Source organism: Myodes glareolus, chromosome X, assembly GCF_982192425.1.
Source record: "Myodes glareolus chromosome X, mMyoGla1.1, whole genome shotgun sequence".
In the NCBI taxonomy this organism is placed as follows: Eukaryota; Metazoa; Chordata; class Mammalia; order Rodentia; family Cricetidae; genus Myodes; species Myodes glareolus.
In genome coordinates, this window is record NC_142053.1 from 8449333 (window position 1) to 8456135 (window position 6803).

The following is a 6803-nucleotide window of genomic DNA, read 5'->3' on the forward strand; positions in this document are numbered from 1 at the left end:
TAGGCAAATTTTTCTTGGTATCTGTGCTTATTCTGGCATGAAATATTGTTGTTAAGAGTAAATTACTAATGGAGATATTGAGATGGTTTGAGGAGAAAATATATATGATACATCATAATGTACCTGACATACATGAAATGCTTGTAATTTTTTGTTGTATTTTATACACCTTTATCCAGTTAATAATGCCAAACTTCTATTTAAATGATATTGGTATGGAGGGATTTTATTTTTTGACATCATGCTCAAGTTCCAATCTAAAGCATAAAAAATATACATCAAGGGCATATTTGTGATTCATATATCCTTTTTGATACATTAAAAAGAAAGACTTTTACATACATGTTCAAGTATAAGTAATTCTGAAGTTCATCATATTTGCTTTTTCTCTGTAATTATAAATTGAAGAGAATGGTGGATTACATTGAAAAATGCAGAAAAATCTTTAACTACATTCTTTGGTCAATTGTAAAGTGAATTGCTATATATTATGCTCAAGAACATTTCATTATCAAGAGTTCTTCTGCAATAGTATTTTTATTTACATATGCATATACCCATAGATAATTGCAGGTTAACAGCTTGTATAGGAGGACACCATAAATCGCAAAACCAAGCAGAAGCTTCTTGTTACTCTAAAAAAATTATTTGAAGACTATCTTGTCTATAATTACAGTCTACACTATACACAGCATTACTCAGCAAATGGTATCTTTTGTATAAAATTGTTGACATTGAAGCTAGGTTATTATACAAAAGGCAAATACTGGCTTTCCAAAGCAGATAACTTTCCTGACATGGCCTGCTAGATCTTCACATGTCATCTTTGTTTTGTTGTTGTCTCAGTTTTCAAAGAGTGAGAAATATCTGCAATTTATTTGACACAGCTGCATCTGCATTTAAAAAACTTTGCGTATCTAATTGATGAAAAACAATATTTGAAAACTTAGTTGGTGTTGTGCGTTGAGAACAGACTAAAGAACAACCAGAAATTTTTCTAACAAAACTTGATGAATTTTTCCTCCTGGTTATCAAAAAGTAAAGCATTTAAAATCATATTTTACTGTGCTTGCTTCGGCAGCACATATACTAAAATTGGAACGATACAGAGAAGATTAGCATGGCCCCTGCGCAAGGATGACACACAAATTCGTGAAGCGTTCCATATAAAAAAAAATAAAATGTAAAATCATATTTTACTGAGGCAAGCAATCTAAACAAAATAACCAAAGATGCAATACAATTTGAATGAAGTTAAATGTGAATTCTGTACAGAAGAAATATAGGTTATTATTTCTCAGCATGTATATATTTGTTCCTTTTTTGTTTTGAAGAACTTTTGGACATTCAGGAGGAAGTTTAGTTTTCAGTTATCAATATATTAACCTTTGGTTAAAAAATTTATGCACACATAAATATGTCCAAAATAATATGAACCCCATAGGTATTTTAGAGTTATTTTGTTTCTAGAGGGTAGTGAGAGAGAAAGTCTTTTTAGTGATCTACACTGCTGCCCAATTCTTATCCTTGGAGACTCAATGAAATCACAATAATGAGAATAATTATTAACATTTACAATATAATTATCAATCCTAGACCAATGTATTTAAATATACAAAATAGATTGATTTTTAGATCCCAATATTCATTCTGAAAATATGCAAATAATTTTTGAATTGGAAATGAATAAATATTTGTTTATTGTATTTTGAGTAAATTTAGTGGACAGTCACAAATAGAAATTAATAAAGAGTCAAAATTTATTTATCACTGAAATATTTAAAATTGTTTTTACATAATTATATATTGTTTCATGACTCTATATTGTAAATCAGTTTTCTTTTCAATAGTATAGAGGACACCTAAATGATTTTTTCCTAGGTCTCAGTAATTATATTTTTTATTCTTAAGTATCATTATTTCAAGAAAAGTCCATTTTTTACTTAAGCCTTATAAGAGTAGTCACCATTACCATATGAGTTAACTGGTCTTACATCTTATAAACACTTAATTAAATGTATTTGGCTTTCAATATCTGCAAAGATTATATAGATTAGTAGTATCCATTCAATATTCACCATTCATTATTCTAGATACTATGTTACGTGATCCGGAATAGAGAATAATATTACTTTATTCTATTGGGAAACATCATTTTTCTTAAGCTTTCCCCTTAACATATCATTTCTTCCTTTTAGATTCTGCCTATCTATTACATGAGAGAGGATATCTGATTTTGCTGCCATGTTTCCTTTTAACATAAAGGTTTAAAACACAATTCCAAGTTTTTATTTTATAATCAATTTTCTGTAATTTGAGATCAATGAAACTTTAAAACTACAAAAAATAGTTGAGCTATATCATTATTTAAATCAACATTCTCCATGAGTGTGACAAATAAAGTAGATGCCATAGAATCTCTACCAGTAGTCTGTTTATGCAGACAGTAGAAAGGCAAAAGCCTGTGCAGTTTTCAAATAAGGACACTGATTTTTAACAGTGCAGTACATACAAACCATTAAAAAAATTAAACACTTGGTGATATTTTTATCTATTTTAAATCTCTTCTTTCCACAAGTGATAACATTACAAATTATGTGCTAATAAATATATTGAAAAAGCAAAAATATTATAGTTCTAGACATCCTGTTGAATAGAGAAATATGAGGATGACAAATTTTAAAGCACAATTTTAAAAAACTTGCTTAGAACACATTGAAGTGCAATAAAGAGGAATACTGAAATATCAGACTCAGATGCTGTGCAACATTGCTATTAGTTTTTTTTTTTTGGTCTGAGGTAAATTTATATTAAGTAAAATAAATTCACTTACTCTACATGGGTATTACTTAAACAGCAACCCTTACGGAGGGCCAGATTACATTTGTGTTAAAAGTTATTATCACCATTGTGATTTATTCAGTAATGTTTTTAAGTTAGGTCTGATAAGGGATACTCATATTTCAAGAAAAAAAAACAATTTTCCTCCTCTATTCCACAGGAATAGGTAGCCTATCTCAGTCCCTTAATTGGACAGTGGGAATAGGTGGTCAACACACATAGCATCCAAATACAATCAGTATCTAGTGAGTTGAAGAGAGGCAGGGACTCATGGATATCAAGTTGTTATTTAGATGTTTTTCTTATGGCGATATTGTACTATATCTTCTGAAAAAGTACAGACTGTGCATTGGCACTTGGACTTTGATATCCACATTATCAGGTTTAAAGCAGAAATAAAGTAGTCAAGGAGCTCATTATATAGTGTCCTGTTTTAGGATGTAAAACTACTGTGATAAAGCACCATGACCAAAGTCAACATGGGAATCAAAGAGTGTATTTTGAATTACACTTCCAGGTAATGGTCCATGACTGAGGGAAGTCAACTCATTGTTTCAAAAAGGAGGAGCGGGCTGTGTCCCTCCACCTGGCTAGCTTAACCCAAAATAATTACACAGAAACTGTATTCATTTAAACACTGCCTGGCCCGTTATCTCCAGCCTCTTATTGGCTAACTCTAACATCATGACTAACCCATATCTAATAATCTGTATGCCACCACAAGGTAGTGGCTTACTGGGAAAGATTTCTGACCTGGCAGCTGGTTTAATGGCATCTGCCTGACTCTGTCTCTTTCTCCCAGCATCCTGTTCTGTCTACTCTGCCTATCTAAGCTGCTGTCTTATCCAAAGCCAAGGCAGTTTCTTTATTAACCAATGAAAGTAACACATAGACAGATGACCCTCCTACATCATTTCCTCTTTTTCTGTTTAAAATAAAAAAGAAAGGCTTTTACTTTAATGTAACATGAAGAGGTCGGGCCTGCTTGTTTGCGGGTTTTTCTGTCCTCCCACCAGGTCCCCACAATTATTTAGTTCCAGAGAAAATCACCCAAACAGGACTCTGTAAGTTATAATGCTGATTGGCCCATTAGGTCAGGTTTCTTATTGGCTAACTCTCACATCTTGATTAACCCATTTTTCTTATCTCTGTTAGTCATGTGGCCTCTCATTTTCTGTAACATGAAAAGGCTGGCTTGTTTGGGTTTCTGCCCTGCATGGCCCCCCTGAGCTGTTTAGTCCCAGAGAAAAATCACACAGAAATCTCTATAAGTTATAATGCTGATTGGCCCATTAGGTCAGGCTACTTATTAGTTAACTCTCACATCTTGATTAACCCATTTTCCTTATCTATGTTAGCCATGTGGCTCAGTACCTTTTTCAGTGGGGCAGCTCACATCCTGCTGCTTCGGTGAATCAACTTCCTCCTCCCCAGAATTCTCTTGCTCTCCTTGCATCATTTCCACTTTCTGTCTGGTTTTCCCACCTACACCTCCTGCCTGGCCAATCAGCATTTATTTAAAACATGATTGACAGAATACAGACAATTCTCCCACACCACTTTAACATAGTAAAATTACATATAGTAAAACAGTTATCAAGCAAGAAGTACAGTTACAATATTTAGATCTATTTTCATCTTTTATCGTAACTAAGAAAAACTATAACAATCCATTCTTCAACTCCATCAAAGACTCCTCCAGAAGGATATAATGTTACCTAAGTAAACAAGAAATATGCAACTTCCAAACTCTAGAAATTACAGAGACATCTCACTGCCTGTACTGTCACCCAAAGTTCTTTTGTACCATTGGGGCATCCATCTTCAGCTTATAGGCCCATAGTTTCCAGCAGACATTTCCATGAAGCAGGAAATTTCAAAGGCAGTGCAGTCACTATCTGCTGTGTCCTGCAGAATGTCTCACAGACCATTTCATGAATCAGGAGCTCTGAAGGATCTTCTCACCTTTAGGCAAGTTCAGCAGTCCTCTCTCTGAGGGTTCTCTGTGTCCAGTTTATGCAACAGTCCAGGCAAGAGAAATTTTTTGCCCAAATGACTAACCAACTCCATAAGTAGCCTCTTCGATGCCAATCTTCTTCTTGAAGGAGATTGGTGCTGCCATGAGCAGATGTGTCTAATTATCATAACAAGCCCTAAGTTATTAAAACATTTAAATGCTATATTCTGTAGTCTTTGAGAGATATGATGATTGCCTATATAACTGAAATATACCTCTATATATCTAGAAAATCTTACTAACATGACTACAAGCTTGACCATTATTGATGATTATCCACTAACAACCTATAACTCATGAATTTATGGAGGGCAAGAACTTGGATGTAAGTACTGAAGCAGAAGCAAAAATGGAGCACTGTTTACTGGCTTACTCCTATGACTTACTCAGTTTGATTTATTATAGCATCCAAACATAATCTGAGGGGTGACATCACCCACAATTGTCTTGACCCACCCATATCAGTCAATAAAGATTAAGAATGTAGAAAACGCTTTACTGAGTGAGATAAACCAGACCCAAAAAGAGGAATATGGTATGTATTCACTCATATGTGGATTCTAACCATAATTAAAAGTCTTTGAGCCTATTATTCGTGATCCTAGAGAAGCTAAATAAGAAGGTGAACCTGATGAAAATCATGTAGCTATCTGCCTGGAGATTGGAAATAGACAAGAGTCCCAGGTAACCTCGGGTGCATGGGGGGGGTGGAATGGTTATTGGAAGGGGAGAGGGTTAGAGAGAAGGGAGTAGGGGAGGAATGGGGAAAGCTCGGTGGACTGGGATGGGGGGAGGGAGGAAGGATGGATATGAGATCAGGTAAGAATATATTTCAACTAAGGGAGTCATCTTAGGGTTTACAGGAGACTTGATTATAAATGGGATCACAGGTCCAAGGAGATCCCCAGACTGTTCTCTGGACAGAAGAGAGGGTGCCTGAAATGGCCTAGGCCCATAACCATACTGATGAATATTTTGCTTATCACCATAGAATCTTCATCTGGCGATGGATGGAGATAGAGACAGAGACCCACATCGTAACACTGAACTTAACTCCCTAGGTCCAAACGAGAAGCAGAAGGAAAGAGAACGTGAGCAAAGACGGCAAGATCAGAGAGAACCTTCATTCCACGATGGATGGCGATACAGAAGGAGACCCACATTGGAGAACCGGACTGAGCCCCCCAAGGTCCAAATGAGGAGCAGAAGGAGGAAGAAAATGAAAAAGGAAATAAGGACTGCGAGGGATGTGATCACCCACTGATACAAGGGGACTGATCTAATGAGAGTTTACCAAGGCCAGTTGGACTGGGACTGAACAAGGACGCAATCCAATCAGATTCTCTGAATGTGGCTGGCCGGAGTCTTTCTGAAAAGCCATTGACAATGGCACTGGGACTTGTTTCCTCTGCATATACTGGATTTTGTGGATCCAGTCCGTCTGGACACTCACCTTCCTGGACCTGGAGGGAGGGGGGAGGAACTTGAACTTCCCACTGGGCAGGAAACCCTGACTGCTCTTAGGGATGGAAAGGGAGGAGGAGAGGGAGTGGGGGGAGTGGGAGGGTGGTGGGAGGAGGGGCGGAAATGGAAACTTTTATAATTTAATAAAATTACAAAAAAAAAAGAATATGTACCACAGACTTGCCTACAGAACTATCATGTAGAGATGATTTCTCATTTCAGGCTCCTTCTTCCCAGATAACCATAGCTTGCATCAAATTGACATAAAACTAGACACCACAGGTCACATATACTTAGATCTCAAAAGTGAAGTGAGTAGAAACTGCTTTAGAACATGACAAGAAAACAACAAGGAATGTGAGGCACAGTCATATAATAATGATAACAATCATTTTTATAAGATGTGTGATGCTATGCTAATGAATCAGTTCACTTTGTTTTATCTTCTATAGCAAACTTTTTAATTGTCAAATTTGTTTTT

General features: G+C 35.7%; 1 non-coding gene across 1 annotated transcript; it reads left to right on the forward strand.

The window, feature by feature from the left end:
- The first annotated feature begins 1065 nt into the window (after positions 1-1065).
- On the forward strand, positions 1066-1172 carry LOC125415516 (U6 spliceosomal RNA). The gene has a single exon (XR_007236626.1). It is a non-coding gene; the product is annotated as a U6 spliceosomal RNA (small nuclear RNA).
- The last annotated feature ends 5631 nt before the right edge of the window (positions 1173-6803 follow it).